A 17,111-nucleotide genomic window follows, 5' to 3' on the forward strand; every position below is an offset into this window, starting at 1 on the left:
ATCGGCAAAGCCTGCAACTCCGAATGGAGAAAACACGTAAAAGGGCACAGCATTTTGTCTCCCAAGATTGCAGCAACTCAAGGGGCCAAGCTGTGAGAATGTCTGCGGTCATCTTCTGTGGGGGAAGAGGAAGTTGTCAATTTCGCTGGGACAAAGATATCACAGGAGGAGTTGTGTCAGGGCAGGCTGAGGCCTGGGAAAATGTTGCAGGCAATATGAACAGATCCCAGAGACACGTCAGCTGAATAAAGGCTGCAGGGCTAGACAGTGGGAGTGGGACTAGACGACCCTCGGACTCTACAATTCTATGATTCTAAGTAACGTCTTACAGACATCCCATGTGGGTATTGAAAGTTGCTCGAGACAGGGAGCTTGTGGAAGACAGAAAAGAAGAGCCAAATGTTTTCTTTCCCCTTCCTCTCTACCCTCTGCTGTTTTTCATTGGCCCCCACCTGTTTGTACAAATTTTTCAAAAGCTACGCAAATATAAAAATGGAAACCAGACCACGGCTGGCAAACACATCACGCTTCTGAAATGCCATTTGTGCAATTTCCTGTATCAACCAAATGCGACAGATTTGGGTTGTTTTTAAAGGCGGCGTTTTCACAGCCTGCTTCATCTCACCCATCTTTAGCCAACAAAGCTGGAAAGTAATGGAATGAGGCGATCAATACAAGCATTGCGCTGAGAACATCAAGGGCCAATTCAATCAGTGAGACAAGCTCTGCTTGCCCAAGACATCCGTGAGTGCCACAATGAGATGCTGACATCAAAAGAACCCTAAAAAGAAGTTGTTGCATAAGTACCATCAGAAGCCAAAGGAAGAATTTGAAAGCTTGGACCAGCGAGCTCTTCCAATATCAGCAGCACCCTGCAGAAAGAACTATGGGGCTTGGCTTCAAAACAAACTGAAGGCTTATCAGGTTGCATTAAAATGTAATATTGCTGTTTAAAGCGATAGCTGAGGACTCACATTTTGAGAGAAATTTAAAATGCTTTCAGGGTGCCCAGCACGTACAAGGTACACCCACACTGGGTATTTTCCACACAACTAGTTCTGCGGGTTAGTGTGAAACTGTAGAAAGGGGCTTTCAATAAATAATGGGTCTATAATGAACTAGGGCTTGCTGATCAGAAGGTCGGCAATTCAAATCCCCGCAAAAGGGTGAGCTCCCGTTGTTCGGCCCCAGCTCCTGCCAACCTAGCAGTTCGAAAGCACGCAGTGCAAGTGGATGAATAGGTACCGCTCTGGCTGGAAGGTAAATGGTGTTTCCGTGCACTGCTCTGGTTCGCCAGAAGTGGCTTAGTCATGCTGGCCACAAGCTGTACGCTGGCTCCCTCGGCCAATAAAACAAGATGAGTGCCACAACCCCAGAGTCGTTCGCAACTGGACCTAATGGTCAGGGGTCCCTTTACCTTTACCTTTACCTTAATGAACTTGCAAATCAGCCACTCTGGTTACCTGCAGCAAGTAGGAATCACCTCCAGGAAACCAAGTAGGGAACTTTCAGCAAACTGGAAGAAAGTTGGTTCTTTTTCTCCCCTCTCACCACCTAGGCATTCCATGTGCCACAAATGACAAATATAATTAGGGAGGGGGCCTGGCAATTTTGTAACCATTTCCCAACTTGCTAAAAGTTCCAGTGTGGCCTGGAGAAATTCTATTCCACTATGATTAGATTAGCCGGTACTCAGAGACAATGCTATCAGCTCCATTACTAACAGATAGGCAGGAGTCCAGCCCGAAGTGAGTTCAAACTCGCATCTGACTCTCAATCCTATCTGATGATTCCTATAAGGCCACCTGGAAACTTGAGAAGATTACCAGGAAAGGAAAAAGCAGAAGAAGTTGCCCAACTAGCCCCCAAGCATTTCCTGACCATCAACCCAAGGGTTTGGCTGGGGAGAGGAGGTGTTTTCGAAGGAGGGGGTGCGGAGAAAGGCCAAAGAATGAAAATGCCTCCTTAAAAAGTCCAGTGTAGACATTACTGAGCAAAACAGTCTGATTCCGTATAAGGAAGCTTCCCATACAAATCTGTTCTATTTCATTTCCCAAAGTGGAAGTCAATTCTTGGGGAGCTTGGTGCTGATTTCCACGCTCATGCTGAAACTGCAGAACTGCAGAATTGACATGGCTCCAGCACCAAGGCCAATTCAGGGTCCGTGCTTCTATTTCTTTCCAAGGGCTTTTTAAGCTAACAGTGGCCCGTTGCCTGCTCCAAATCTTGCAGTTGGGAAGGGCTACAAAAGTGAAGCATGGCATTTTTGACCTGTAAAGGGGCAGGGGGGAGGGCTGCCCTTCCAGCCAGCTCACACCACTTCTGTTCAGGTTTCATCCACCCAAATGCAGAACACAAACATACAGAGCGAGTTCTACAAATATGACACACGCGCATCCTGCTTAGGCAAGCTAGCCCAGGAGCAGCCCGGTCCACCCTGTCTGGTATTCTCTTTGAGGAAAAAAGCTATTGGGAGTGATGAAATCTTGGCGCTTTATGCAGCCAGTTTGCAGAAGGCAAACAGTTCTGGATCTGGCCAGTGCCTGGGTAGATGACTGCTGTGGGAACCCCATATAACAGCCTGGAGTTCTGTGATGAAAGAAAGGCAGGATGGGAATGTACTAAGCCATTATCAACTCACTGGACCTAAATCGTAGGTTGTCTCTTTAGGCAAACAGCACACTGCCTGGAAGAGAACGCCATGTGCTCTCACCAGTGGGCAAGAGAAACACAGAGAGACATGCAGAATCCTGCCCTGCCTCTCCCTCCTTCTGAAGGCAGCCCTCCAACCTCCAGGAATGACAAATAAAACATTTTGTGCAATGTCCCGGGTTAATCGGCATTCCATAAAGGAAGCCTGGGTGAATCCCAGACACCTGCTGTTCTGGACTGCTGCAGGCTGCGACTCTTGTCGCACTGAACGTGTCAGCCAGAATTGTTATATGTAGGGTTTTATTAGTTTTCAAAACTTTATTGCAAAGTTAAAATAATAGTAAGAGAAATATGAAATGAAATAAAGGGAAGGGGGGACACACAAGGTTCACGTTACCTCATAAAAACAAAGTCATTCTCAAGAGACTACACAATGAATTAGATGTTACAACAAAAACTGGCCTGATACAGAGAGAAAACAAGTGTTGTGAATACCATATAAAGCCGTATTTCATCACTTGGATCCTTCATCCTATGGATTTTGCACCCCGAGATACCCTTAGTTTATGAGTCAAATTCTCAGAAATAAAAACAAACGCTACCATGTTGAACGAAATGAGAAAAGCCCAATGACTTGTCCCAGCCCTGTGATATGGTCAAATGAGCAGCTAGCAAAACGATGAATGGTTTACATGCTAAGTCTGTCTTTGATGCATCCAAAACTGTCACAGTTTGGGTTCTAAAGGGCTACTGTTTCAGAAATTTCCTTTATCACCTCTTCCCAAAATTTGCACATGTGTTTGAAAGACCATGACCCTATAGCTGCATTTTTAAGGTGCAAGTTTACTCTCAAATGCTTCATAGTAGCCACCTTTGTGACAACCCTGTAATATAAGTCACTAATACGAAGGATGAGCGATACTGACCTACCCTTGGGTACCAAACAAATTCATGGCAACCTAGGGAGGCTTAGATCCTGTCTAAAATATACATACTGAGTCAGGGACGGGTGCATATTAAAATAAGAGAATCAAAAAAGCCTGAAAGTTCATCCCCTTGGACTGGGCTGCAGTATGGTGCGTCATTTTAAGGGGCGAAACTTAATTTTTGCACATTTCTTAAATGAAGGGTCTTAAAAATATGTTTTTGGGTGTGAGGAATTAAAATCTGCTGTTATTTTTGTGACTGGACAACATTTAGCTTAGTAAGTTTATCTTTGATGAAGAAACACATAAACTGCTTTCAGAAAACCAGTTTTAATTTTACCTTCAGAAAATGTCGTGTAATGATTAATTGCTTGCTTGCTTGCTTGGTTGATAAACAAACACACATACATACATAACTACAAATACTTCGCAATCATTCTTAATGATTTCTATGCAATTTTACACGCATCACACTTACCAAGCAAAACTAAACTATATTAATTTAACCGAAATATCTTTTGAACTCCCCAAGTCCTGTTACAACTTTTTAGCGCCCCACATTTGGGGAAATTTGAAAGTTGGGAAAGTCAACATTTCAGAGCAGGTTGTAGAATGTGAGGAAGGCTGAGGAAGTGAAGATGCTAGCAGGGTGGCCGTCGGGAACCACAAAGTGTGAAAAGGGCAAGGGAAGCTTTGGTGAACTGAAATTGTTTCGCGCTGTAGATCCAATGCTTTTGACTTTCAATGCTGGCTGTTTAAGAGGGACAAGAAGTCCATTGCGGAGGATGCAACTGCACTGACACAACCCACAGGGGCAAGTTTTCCAGATGCTTTCAGGCAGGGGCAGGGAAACCGTTTGGCCTGAGAGCTGCATTCCCTTCTCAACAACCTTCTGCAGGACATGGGATCATGCAAGCAGCTGGCAGGGGCAGAGCAAACAATCCAGAACAAAACGAATTCAAACTTCAAGGAAAACATTTCAGATCCTTCTCTATGTGACAGTTTGTTTTCCCCATAGTGACCTACCTACTCAATTTATAGAGCTGCCCCACAGAAGGACGTACTCTAAAAAAGCAGGGTGGTGTAGTAGTTAAGAGTGACGGACCAGGACCTGGGAGATCAGGGTTCAAATCTCCACTCCGTCAGGATGCTCACTGGGTGACCATGGGCCAGTCACGGCCTCTTAAGCTACTTTGAAGGGTCGTTGTAGGGATTAACTGAGGAGGGGAGTGAGCCACATGTTCCCTGGGGCAAAGGGTGGGATATGAATGCAATAAATAAGCTCTTCTGCTTACCTGCTTAAGAAGGATGGATGGGCCAGCCAGATGGAGATGCCAGTAGCCAGCTTGGCATCCAGGTATCTCCACATGGTCACAATTGGACCAGTGCCAGTTGCAAAATGTGCCTGGCTCCTGAGGAATTTCTAGCACCGATAAGATCTACATGTGGAAGTCCCACCGCTAAGACGGTAAGCAACTTCATTGAGCCGCCTCAAAGGCCTAAGTGGTGGAAATGGCAGGATGTGAAACTGTTTAATAAACACATTCCGACGAGGAAATGTCTTTACGAATGATTTTTTTGAGGCAGACCAGCACGATCACAGGAAAAGTGAATCGGGCATGAAATAAATAACAGCTAGGATGGAATATTATGTTACAGCTGATGTGCTGATTATTTTTTTTAATGGATTTATTTATTGAAAATGTTTTAAAGCCACCGTTCATCAATACATGATATCAGGGATGCAATCATAAAATTCTAAAACCAAAAACACAGGCAATATAAACACAGATGAAAAAGAGCCAGTAAAAATAACAGGCTGTTTATATAAATATCAGGAGCTTTATCTGCTTATCTGTTTTCCTGCTGTTTTAATTGATGTTTGACTGTTTCCCAGCCTGGAACATTCAGACACAGGATGTTGAAATTCAGACTGTAAGCTTGTCAGGGCAGGGCTCTCTTTGTCTTGTCTGCGATAAAGCACCCTGCACTGTCTTGACTCCCACCCAATACAGAATAATAAGCTCATCAGCCAGGGATGGCGTCAGCTTCTAGGAAGCCTTTGGGCATCTCGGCCCCATAAGCAGACCAGATGTGGCAGAGCCTAGAGGCACATGCAAACTCAGAGAGTGCCCCCAGTGTTCTCGCGAAGAAAACAAAGAGGATTTGGAGACGTACCTCACATGTGGGGCTTAGCCAGACGGGGCCTAGAGTCAAGCGAGAATCAAGAACGCAAGAATCATGAATGCTCTTGGGGAGTGGGCCCCTTAACTGCTGGGGGAGGTCCTGACAGATGCCCAACTCTGCCAACCTCTGGCACCGGACGCCACACAGGCAGCTTCTCCCACCAGCACTCACTACTTGAAAGGAGCAAGAGAGAGAGGAAATGAATAAATTCTGGGCTGAAGAACTATTAATATAAATGCTGATCAAAGCCTTGCAGATTCCCACCACTGCTCTCCAACTCGTTTCACTGGTGCCGTGCCCCTGGGGCAAAACCAACTTGTTCCTAGCTGGCCAAATCACCACAAGGCCACTTTCAATTCCAGCGCACGCATACACAAAACCCCAGTGAAGTTGTTGACAAGCAGAAGTTTATTTAACAAGCCACCAAGCACGTTGGCATATGGTCTAAACGCTTCCGACTACGAGGGTGGAATTGATTGCTACCATATGGGCAGAGCATATTACCTGCCAAGGGGCACTTTCAAAAACACTACTCAGAACAGGCAGAAGCCTCCAAACACTCAAATTAAGGCATGTTCTGCCAGGTAAAGAGGCATGAATCATGTCTTTGGAGAACTCAAATAACCCCCCACCTCCCGTCGCTGGGCATGCTCTACAAGGGCCCTCAGATCTCAGAAAACGACGATACGTAAGTGGCCCAAGTTAGAGGAACCTCTGGCAAAGCAGCACATATGAGGGCCAACAACTGGGTTCAGGGCCTGGTCACTTAGCAGCAAAAGTGGAGCTCATTATCCAGTCCAGCTGGGGATTAGGAAGACGAGAGAAAGAGACAGGAGCTGCAGTCAAAATCCAAAAGAAAAAGGGGGCCATAGTAAGAAAAGGAAACAGAACTGGAGAGATCAGCCCAGGCAAAAGCGGAGGAGCAGGCACGGCTTGTCTCCACTGTCTGTCCTGCTCAGAGTAGACCCACTGAAAATAATGGGCACAGTGCACTTCGGTCCATTGATTTAAATGGGACTACTCCAAGAATAGCTTAGTTGGATACAGCTCTCTATGTGCAATCTCTTCAGCAAGAGGGGAAGGATCCTGCAACAGTGGGTCTCCTGCACTAGCAGGGAGCCAAACTAGGGGGCGCTCTCTTTGAGTTCCTTCATCCAACTCTATGGTAACATGGGTGAAACACGTAATATTTGGAAGTCTACGGAAATGTTTAAAAAGTGCCGGGCTGGGTTCAGCTAAGTTGCTGAGCTAATGGAAGAGTATAACTAAGTCTGGCTAGTGCAATAGGGCTTTCTCCCCTGTTCTTTGTCCCCTGTGACCCCTGCATCCTCCCCAAATCTGCTTAGGTGGGGAGATGCCCTGGGACAGGGCACAGTGGGGAGGAGAGGGGAGATGACTCAGTCTCATAAGCAGAAATGCTCACACTGATAGAACAATCGCTTTAGCACAACACTGACTTCCACCCATCAACTCCATGGATCAGCAACTGGTGAGTCGGGACCTAATGAAAGGTTGATGGCATCACCATTCTCCTTTGTTTAATAAAGACAGGAGTGAGCAGAAGAGGGGGTGAAATGCACAGAGGGAGAAGGAGACCAAAATGAGAGGATAACTTATTCTACAGGAGGGGTAGCCAGTGTAGTCCTCCACAGTTGTTTTGGACTTCAACTCCTAGCGTCCCAGATGATTGGCCATGTTGAGTGGGACTGATGGGAGCTTTCAAAGGACATTGCATTGGCTACCCATGTTCTACAGACCGGGTCGTCTGAGGTCTGAAAACACCCACTAGTCTATAATGCATTATTAGAAGAAGTCATGTTTCAAAGGAAGGAACACTGGAGCAAATTGGCTCTCAATGAATGTGGTGGCCACTTCTTTGGCGTCTTACTGGCCAACCATTCTGACCTGCCTTGTTTTGAGCAGCAAACCGTAGAATCGCTGACCTAAAAGAGAATGGGCAACTTTCCCCGGGGTCAACTTCCTTATTGTTTCTTAAAAGGGAAGGGAAATTTGCACATGAACGAAGTCTTTCCAGTTGGACATTCTGCTCTCTCTTTTTTTAAAGACTCGGGAGGAAGCAAAGTCTGCCAGTCTATAAAAGGACTTTTCGTCGTCCTTCACAACCTTCTCTGGGAAAATGAAAGGTTACCCGCAAAGGGACCGCAGGGCTGTGACAGGGCACTCTTTCCTTTGCCAGCGTCACCCCAGGGAGAAAGGAGAGGGAGTCAAAGACCGGCCTTTTCCACAGGCTGGTTTTGGGGCGGGCTGGCAGCAATTCTCAAGTGAAGCCTTTTTAAAAAAAAACCAAAACCAAAAAAACCGGCAGCATCCAAAACTGCTTAGCTCAGCAATGCTGAATTGTGCTGCTTGTTTGCGCAGTCATTTAAATTTTAAAATGAACAGTTGCTGCTCAACATTGTGACTCAGCTGAAAATAAAAGGCAGGGACAAATGTGAAATCAGCTGGGTGTGAGGAAGAAGCGAGGCGGGTGGAGTTCACAAGATGCTCAGGGTCTGGAAACCAGCGAGAGGAAACGGCAGGTGCCAATACACACACAGCTGTCGCACGGAACACTTTCTTCAGAACTGCTGGAGATCACGTTTTCCCAGCGCTCTAATCACAATATTTACCGGGAATGTGCCATTCCTTTTCCCAGGCCAGTCATCGCATCCATCGCTATTCAGGAGAGCATGCAGAGCCCAAAGTCTCCCAGGCACGTATTCCAAGAGTGTTAAGAACATTACAAGAGTCCTGCTGGGTTGCAGCAAAGTTCCATCAAATCCAAATTTGTATTTGCAACCGAAGCTGGGCAGATGCCACCTAGAATTTCTGCCCTGTTACTGGCTTCCAACATTGTCAACAATTTAAGAAGGAAGTTGACAAGCTGGAACGTGTGCAGAGGAGGGCAACCAAGATGGTCAAGGGGCTGGAAACCAAGCCTTATGAGGAATGGTTGAAGGAGTTGGGTATGATTAGCCTGGAAAAGATGAGACTGAGAGGAGATATGAGAGCCATCTTCAAATATCTCAAGGGTGGCCATATAGAAGAGGGAACAAAGCTTGTTTTCTCCTGCTCTGGAGGGCAGAACCCGAACCAATGGCTTCAAGTGACAAGAAAGGAGATTCCGCCTCAGCATCAGGAAGAACTTTCTGACAGTAAGAGCTGCTCAACAGTGGAACAGACTCCCTCAGAAGGTTGTGGACTTGGAGGTTTTTAAGCAAAGGTTGGGCGGCCATCTATCATTGATGATCTAGTTGAGATTCCCGCATTCTGTGATTCTATGTAGCACTTTGGGCAGTGGTTCTCAACAGGTGTGGCGGCCCCACACTGGTGTGGCAAGAGAGGATGGCAAGTGTGGGGGTGGGGGGAGATTCAAGGGCAATCTAGAGAACATTTAAACATTTCAGTATAGTATAGCACAGTATAAAAAATATAATTGCAGACTAGGGAAAGGTATTTTTTTCAAAATGAGAGCAAGAGCATCAAATGATACTGAGGACAGTCCTAGTTGTGTTTACCAGTGTATTTCTTATCAATTAAGAAATCAGTGTGGCACAGGCAATTTTTTTATTCTGAAAGTGCAGCCCAGAGAAAAAAGTTTGAGAACCACTGACTTAGCAGTATACCGCTTCTTGAGCACTGAACTTACATGAGTGACAACTGTTAATCGACTTATCCTCCATGATTTATCCCAACCTTTTTCCCAAAGCCATCTAAGCTGGTGGCTGATCCTGACACCTTGCAGCAGAAAATCCCAGAAGTTAAGTAAAGATAAGTTCTTCCTTGGGAGCTTACGATTAGCAATCGATTATTTTAGAAGCAGAGATCTCTCCCAGTGCATTGCTCCAGCCGGCACAGGCAAATGCCTGACTGTTTCATGTGACTTTTTCCTTCCCTTTTAATTTTATTTTTCAAGCTGTTTGCATCCCTGCTCATGTGCTAGAGAACTCTTACCCTGATTTTTCCTTTTTTAAAGAGCTGATGTGCAGAAATATACGAGTAGAGCTCTCTGCTGCCGAGCCACAACACACAGCCGTCCATCATTTGGCAATGGACTGTGGATACTGCTCTTCGAGCACTGGATCACACCCAGGTTCACATGTAGCACAGAGGAAAAGATCCAGGAATTTTATATCACCTGTTCCAAGGCAAATTTAAAGACAGACGCCACCAAACACCATGCAGATGAACAGGCTTCTCAGCTGCTGCGTGGCAGACCTTGAAAGATCAAGAGGAAACAAATGCAGCCTCAAACGAAATTAAACCATTACACCAATCCAATCTTCAAAGCCACCTTTGAACTGAGATCCAGATGCTTTCTGTGCTATGAAGGGAGGGGATTTGCAGGAGGGGAGAAGAGTAAGCCTCATGTGGACTCAAATACTCAGCTGTGCCGCTGGGATGTTTTGCAGGTGGCCAAATTGAGCAGCAGGGATTGTGAAAGAGTTAAGAGCAGCACTGCATTGTGGTTTGGATGTGGGTGGGCAGCAGATCAGTGGTGGAGCACATGCGGCGTATGTGCAGAAGGTCCCAGTTTCAATCCCTGGCCTCTCCAGTTCAAGAGGACCACAGTAGCAGACCTCTGGAGACCCTGGAAAGCCACTCCAGACACAGCTCAGCAAACTTGGCAGACCCGTTCCCCTCCAGATTTTCTGCACTACAACTCCCAGCAAGCCTCAGCGAGCAACACTGCTGGCTGGGACTACAGTGGTGCCTCGCAAGACGAAATTAATTCGTTCCGCGAGGTTTTTCGTCTTGCGATTTTTTCATCTTGCGAAGCACAGACTTTGGAAAAGCTTCAAAAATCACCAAAGTCTTCAAAAACCTCAAAAAAGGCTACCACACCGCGTGCTATGAGTTGCTCTTCGAAGTGAATGCACGGTTTTAAGAAAAAGGAAACAAACTTGCAAGACAAAGGAAACAAACTTGCAAGACATTTTCGTCTTGCGAAGCAAGCCCATAGGGAAATCCGTCTTGCGAAGCAACTCAAAAAACGAAAAACTCTTTCGTTTTGCGAGTTTTTCGTCTTTCGAGGCATTCATCTTGCGAGGTACCACTGTATTGGCAGTTGTGGTCCAACGCACCAGGTTGGGGAAGGCTAGGTAGACAATACTGGGCCAGATGGACCAGCAATCAGGCCCCACATGCACTATACATTTAAAGCAGCATCATAACACATTAAACAGTCATAGGTTCCCCCAAAGAATCTTGGGAACTGGAATCTGTTGAGGGTTATTAGGAGACCCCTGTTCTGCTCAGGGAGCTCCAATTCCCAGAGCAGTTTAACTATCAACTCCTCTTCCAAGGGAACTCATGCTCATGTAGTGTGGATGAGATGGGCTGCAACAGGAACTATGGGTAGCACAAACATTAATGCAGGGATCGGCAAGCAACTGATTCAGTTTCCTCCCTCTTGGGTACAACAGAAGCAGGACAGGTGCAGTTATACAGCATCTAGCACTGCCCCGAACCAATTCTCATGTAATAAAAGCCTAGATCAAAAGGTAAACGTTATGACATCCGATTACCATGACGTAACAGTGGTCATTGTGGATTTTGCCTTGGAGCAATGCTTCATCACAGCATTAACAGATGAATGTTAAGGGCCAGGACAAGAGGTCTCCGTTTCTTAATACAAAGACCTTTGCAGAATATTCTAAACGAAGAAAAAGGCTCACCTTTCCCCAACTCCAAGCTGGAGACAATAGAACCTAGTAGATATGTACAAAGAAACTGCAGTTTAGAGACTTGAGGCAAGTAGAGAGGGGTGGGGAAAAGATAGCTTTGAGTTCTGGAAAGGACTTTTGCAGGGAGTGCCTCAGGAGGGATTCCGAAGCGCAGCAGTGAATCTGCTGTAGGGAGTGCTTAAACTACCTCGTCCACCTATGCTCAGCTTGTATTTTTGTTGTTAAAAATGCAACTATTACAGAAGCACCTTAGAGCTCCAGTCGGGATAGCTCAGTCAGCAGAGCATAATCTCAGGGTCATGGATTTGAGCCTCACCTTGGGCAAAAGATTCCTGCATTGCAGGGGTTTGGACTAGATGGTCCTCGGACCCAAATCTGCAATTCTACGATTCCGTTATCTCTCCCCCCGGAAAAAACTAAACTAGCTTAAGCACTGTGCCCCTAAAATGTCACACTCTCTGGGGAAGAATAGCGTGTGTAACAGTGCCTTGGCAATATTATTATTATTATTATTATTATTCATTACTTTTTTGCTCAGAGCAACTTACCAAAAAAAAAAAAAGTATGCACACATACCAAAATTTCCTACAATCACAGGTAACCCTTAGACGTGTTATTACAACGCAACTCTTAAGCTCCCAAACTCACTGGGCACAATCCCTGAACCAAGCCAGGTTCTCTTAACGTTTCTGAGTAGGTCTCTAAAATACAAAGTGCTGTGGCTTTGTGTGTGTGTGAATCACTGCAGAGAAAACCCTAAAAAAGCACTTACACATGCATTTGAAGCTTTCCACAAACTCCTCCAGGCTGCAGCAATCAGCTTGGAACCAGATTTAACCATGCTTACAGCAGACCCACTGAGATCAAGGGGATTTAAGTCAGGGATGACTATGCTCAGTCCCACGGATTTCAACAGGCCAACTCATATGACTAAACCTGGGTATAACCCATTGTTTCCAAAGTCTCGGGCTTTTTCTACAAGTATAGCTGAGCGTGAGAAAACGAAGGCGCTTCGAAGAGAACGTATAGCAGAAAGTGACAAGGGCCCATCCATTAATTGCAACGCTACAAGAAATTCCAAAGTTGTAATATGCAGCAGGGCAGGGCTGCCATGCCCCAACCTGCAACTTTCCCCCACATCCCAAGTTCTGCAGGGATATGTAGCTCAGAGGTTCCACTCTGACTCTCCTTCCAAGTCACCTTCTCGATGTACACCCTAAATAAAAGCATGCATAGGGGAAGTCGGACCAAGAAGCAGCCCACAGGTACCCATCTACTTAACAGGCATAGCCCTACCTTACCTTACAAAGATGTTCTGAAGAGAAGCGAGAGAAACAGCATCACCCTGCACATTGCACTTCTAATGGGAAACGTTTTGGCAAACTTCGCTGCGCTGCCGAAAGCCAAGCAGTTGCTGTTTTCCCTTCGCCGGAAAAATGCTCTCTTGCTTTGAAGACAACCTGGCTTGTCTTCCGACGCAGCCGCTTCTTATGCCCTCAGAAACAGCTCCTCATTGTAAATACACCGGAGTGGATGTTATCTGATTATGCAATCATATCTGATCAAAACCCTGCTAAATTCTTGGCTTGCAACCACATTACTTGGCAATACATCCCATGTGTTAATTAGGTTATTTCCTTTTGGCATTTTTGAACTTGCATTTTAATACCAACTGTTGTACGCCAAACAGGGCTCTGTTTTGTTCCTCTGCCTTTTATTTTCCCCTCTTAAGAGTAACCAAAAAGCTTCTCAACTTCTCCTTTTGTTCACGCTCAATGTTCTTAGAAAGGAGTTATGAAGAACTACAAAAAGCAACGATTTCTAGATTCTAGTGCAATCAGATCTTTACAAGCCTTAGAATGCACCACTGATTTTTTTTGAAAGCATTCAGCAAACAAATGTTTACTTGCCAATAGTGACAACCAAATTTACAGCCTACTATTCACCTGTATTTCCATGTTCCCCAGTTGGCTTCTCTTAGCCTCCTAATGGGCTATTTAAAAGGAGGGGAGCCACTCTGTCCCTCCTGACCTTTGCATTTTGATGCTGGTTGCAAAGAAAGGGACTTTCCTTCCGAAAAGAGCATTCCAGGCCTCTTAACTCACCTGCCTGGATTTCCTATTTGCCTATGGCTGTCAGGCAGTTAGTTCAAACCATGACTAGTTTAAAAACTATCTGACCTCATAGCCGCAGGCAAAGAACATAAACTAGTATACAACCAGCATTCCTAACTCCTTCTGAAGCTGGACAAATTACGATCCTAAATAAGCTTTGAGAGAGTTACAATCTTGGTGGATCAGGGGGATGCTATGGACATAGTTTATCTTGATTTTGGTAAGGCTTTTGACAAAGTCCCCCATAACAGACATATTATTTTTTGCTCTTTTGGCATCTTGGGAATTAACCAGTTTTAATGTGGCATGGTATCCATTCTTAAGGATCCATTCTTAAGGAGTGCTCACTGGAAGGACAGATCGTGAAGCTGAGGCTCCAGTACTTTGGCCACCTCATGAGAAGAGAAGACTCCCTGGAAAAGACCCTGATGTTGGGAAAGATTGAGGGCACAAGGAGAAGGGGGCAACAGAGGACGAGATGGTTGGACAGTGTTCTCGAAGCTACAAACATGAGTCTGACCAAACTGCGGGAGGCAGTGGAAGACAGGAGGGCCTGGCGTGCTCTGGTCCATGGGGTCACCAAGAGTCGGACACGACTAAACGACTAAACAACAACAATGTGGCATGAGCTTCAAAGGCAACATCTATCTCCACCCGAATCATTTTAAGCTGCTAAAAGGGCTAAGATCTGCCCAACCAGGCAGAAGAAGAGAAAATGAAAGTCACTCAGGCCTTCTAGAACATCTCATAACACTCTGTCCATAGAACTCACTTGGGTTTGCCCCAATGCTTTCTAAGGCACTTCCATTTTATGGCTTTCAGGTACAGACCGGCACATTTTTCATCCAAAACCCCCACAGATCAGCACTCTCACCCCACCCACCCCCCAAATATCAACATCATTACCTATCCAGAAACTCCTGTGTGTCCTATTGAAACTTCCATTTTTGTAAGGGGAGATTTTGTTTATTACATTTATCACATTCCTCTCACTGGGCCACGGATTAGCTGTTCCAGCTGACTCTAGGCTGTCTCTGGGTTCTGTTACATATTGCCACGATCACCAATGTTTCATTTTCCAATGCACTTTTCTGCTGGTAAGGTGACCCCCTAAATAAAGCCGCATCTTATAAAGACGCTTCGGAGTGGTTTGCTAGGCTCAAGGCTTCAAGAAGACCGCTTAAGTGTTCTGCTAGCACCCCGTTGCTAGATATGACGGGTTGGGGAATCTCAGACCTGGGAGCTAAATGGGGCCCTCGAAGTCCACATCTGGCCACTGGAATTCTCCCTAGACCACATCTTCCCTGGCAGGAGGTCCCTGCCTTGTGCTAAGCTCCAGAATACTGCCCCATAATTCTCGATATTTCACTTTTATCTGCTGAAATGAGGATCGTCCTCCTTGAATAGCCTAATTACTCGCACACTGGCAGCATGCTACGTGAATTAGATTAGGTAATTCAACAGGCGCTTCTTCCAAGAAAATGTTTTCACTCCCAAAATAACAAACATCAAGTGTGTGTGTGTGTGTGTGTGTGTGTGTGTTTGTGTGTGTAAAGACCAAAGCGTCACCAAGCAGCTCCTCTTCTTTTTATGGGATGTTTTAAAAAAACAGACCTAAATGACATGTTTTGGGCCTTTGATGCAGAACGTTAATTGGGACTGCAGCTTTCAACCTGCAGCAGAGCACTTCCGGGGTTTTGCCTGCAGCCTTCTGAGGCCGTAAACCCGTGGAAATGCTCGTCGTCCCTGAACGGCTATTTTAAGCAAGCAGAAAATGGTGAAAGGTGTGTGGCCTGTTGTGCAAGGCATCAGCCATAAGCCACACGGCTGTCGAGCCTCCTTGGAGCAAGCCCCACCCCCAAGCACCTTTTTTTGTAGTTTATTGACTTTGGTTTACTTGGGAGCGTGGGATTTGTTAGGTCAAATGGTGCAGGGTAGATTGCCCTGGCCTCCTGGCCCTGCTGCCAAACTCACTCAGCTGCTTGTCATCCGCTGGGGTCGTCCTCGAGCTCATGGAGCGGGCTCCCTCCTCCCTAGGATTGCTCCAAATTTAAATCCCTGGCTAGCTTCCCCCAGCTGATAAGGCAGCTAATTAGATCAGGTGGGCCTCATTTGAATAAAATACAAGGAGGGGTGGCTCAACTACTATCCAAATTTGAAAGGAATTTGAAAGAGGGCAACCACCTTAGCCCCCTGGGAATGGGGACTGTGTTTTTTGTTTTGTTTTTTTTAATCAAGGGAGTGATAAGGATGTGTGGAGGGAAATCACATGCTTAAACTTTTTTTAAAATCCCCTTTAGAATATCTAACATTTCAAGGAGACTGCTGACTAAAGCTTCTTCCCCTTTCGATGCACAGAGAGCTTATCAGCAGTTTGAAAATTGTACACTAGGGCAAGAGTTGCAACATAGCGCATAGCCGTTGATGCCCCTGCAACAGTAATGTGGTTCTTTGGCCATTTCCTGCTCTTTTATGCTTACACATCAAAAGGCAGAGGATGCTAAGGTCCCATCCTGTGGACAGAGGGGATCACAGTCATTTTGGGGCAACTAAACCCACAGCACCCCTTGGAGCCTGCTGACATAATCAAGGACCACCTCTCTCCATATGAGCCTATGTGGACCCTGCAAGGATCATTTGAGGCCCTTCTTCAGCTGGTACAGAATTCAGTGGCCAGGTTGCTCACCGGAGCAAGACGGTTTGAGCATCTTACACCGATTCTGATCCAATTGCACTGGCTACCAATTAGTTTCCGGGCCCAATTTAAAGTGCTGGTTTTGTCCTATAAAGCCTTAAACGGCTCAGGACCGCAATCCCTCAAGGGCTGCCTCTCCCCATATGAACCTTCTTGGACCCTGAGATCATCTTCTGAGGCCCTCCTTTGTGTGCCTCCTCCTCCAGAGGTCCGGAGGGTGGCAACATCAGAAAAGGGCCTTCTCTGCAGTGGCTCCCTGTCTGTGGAATGCTCTCCCCAGGGAGGTTCGCCTGGCGCCTTCATTATACACCTTTAGGCGCCAGGCAAAAACCTTCCTTTTTAAACAGGCCTTTGGTTGATCTGATTTACATCCTATGCCCTTTTAAATGTGTTTGTGGGAGGGGAATTTATTGATTTTGTGGTGGTGGTGTTTTTATTGTGTTTTATTGTGTTTTTATTTATGTTGTGAACCTCCCTGAGATCTACAGATCCAGGTGGGTATTCAGATTTAATAAATTATAATATAATATCATAGGGATACGGGTGGCGCTGTGGTCTAAACCACTGAGCCTAGGGCTTGCCGATCAAAAGGTCGTGGTTCGAATCCCCGCGACAGGGTGAGCTCCTGTTGCTTGGCCCCAGCTCCTGCCAACCTAGCAGTTCAAAAGCATGTCAAAGTACAAGTAGATAAATAGGTACCGATCCGGCAGGAAGGTAAACGGCACTTCCGTGCGCTGCGCTGGTTTCGCCAGAAGCGGCTTAGTCATGCTGGCCCCATGACCCGGAAAAACTGTCTGCAGACAAATGTCAGCTCCCTCGGCCAGTAAAGCGAGATGAGCGCCGCAACCCC

At 46.0% G+C, this 17,111-nt stretch overlaps 1 protein-coding gene across 3 annotated transcripts in view; it reads right to left on the minus strand.

Annotated features, from left to right (window-relative positions):
- SMOX (spermine oxidase) overlaps nucleotides 1-17,111 on the minus strand; it is a 44,795-nt gene that overhangs the window by 19,821 nt on the left and 7,863 nt on the right. Inside the window, exon 1 of one of the 3 annotated variants that reach the window (XM_081876959.1) lies at nucleotides 12,754-12,911. The exons of the other annotated variants lie outside the window; for them this stretch is intronic. The gene's annotated coding sequence lies outside the window, so the exon portion shown is untranslated. Of the gene's footprint in view, nucleotides 1-12,753; nucleotides 12,912-17,111 lie in introns of those variants that run through there. 3 annotated transcript variants of the gene reach the window in all.

The sequence above is a fragment of the Podarcis erhardii genome (genome assembly GCF_964252035.2).
Source record: "Podarcis erhardii genome assembly, chromosome: 9".
In the NCBI taxonomy this organism is placed as follows: domain Eukaryota; kingdom Metazoa; phylum Chordata; class Lepidosauria; order Squamata; family Lacertidae; genus Podarcis; species Podarcis erhardii.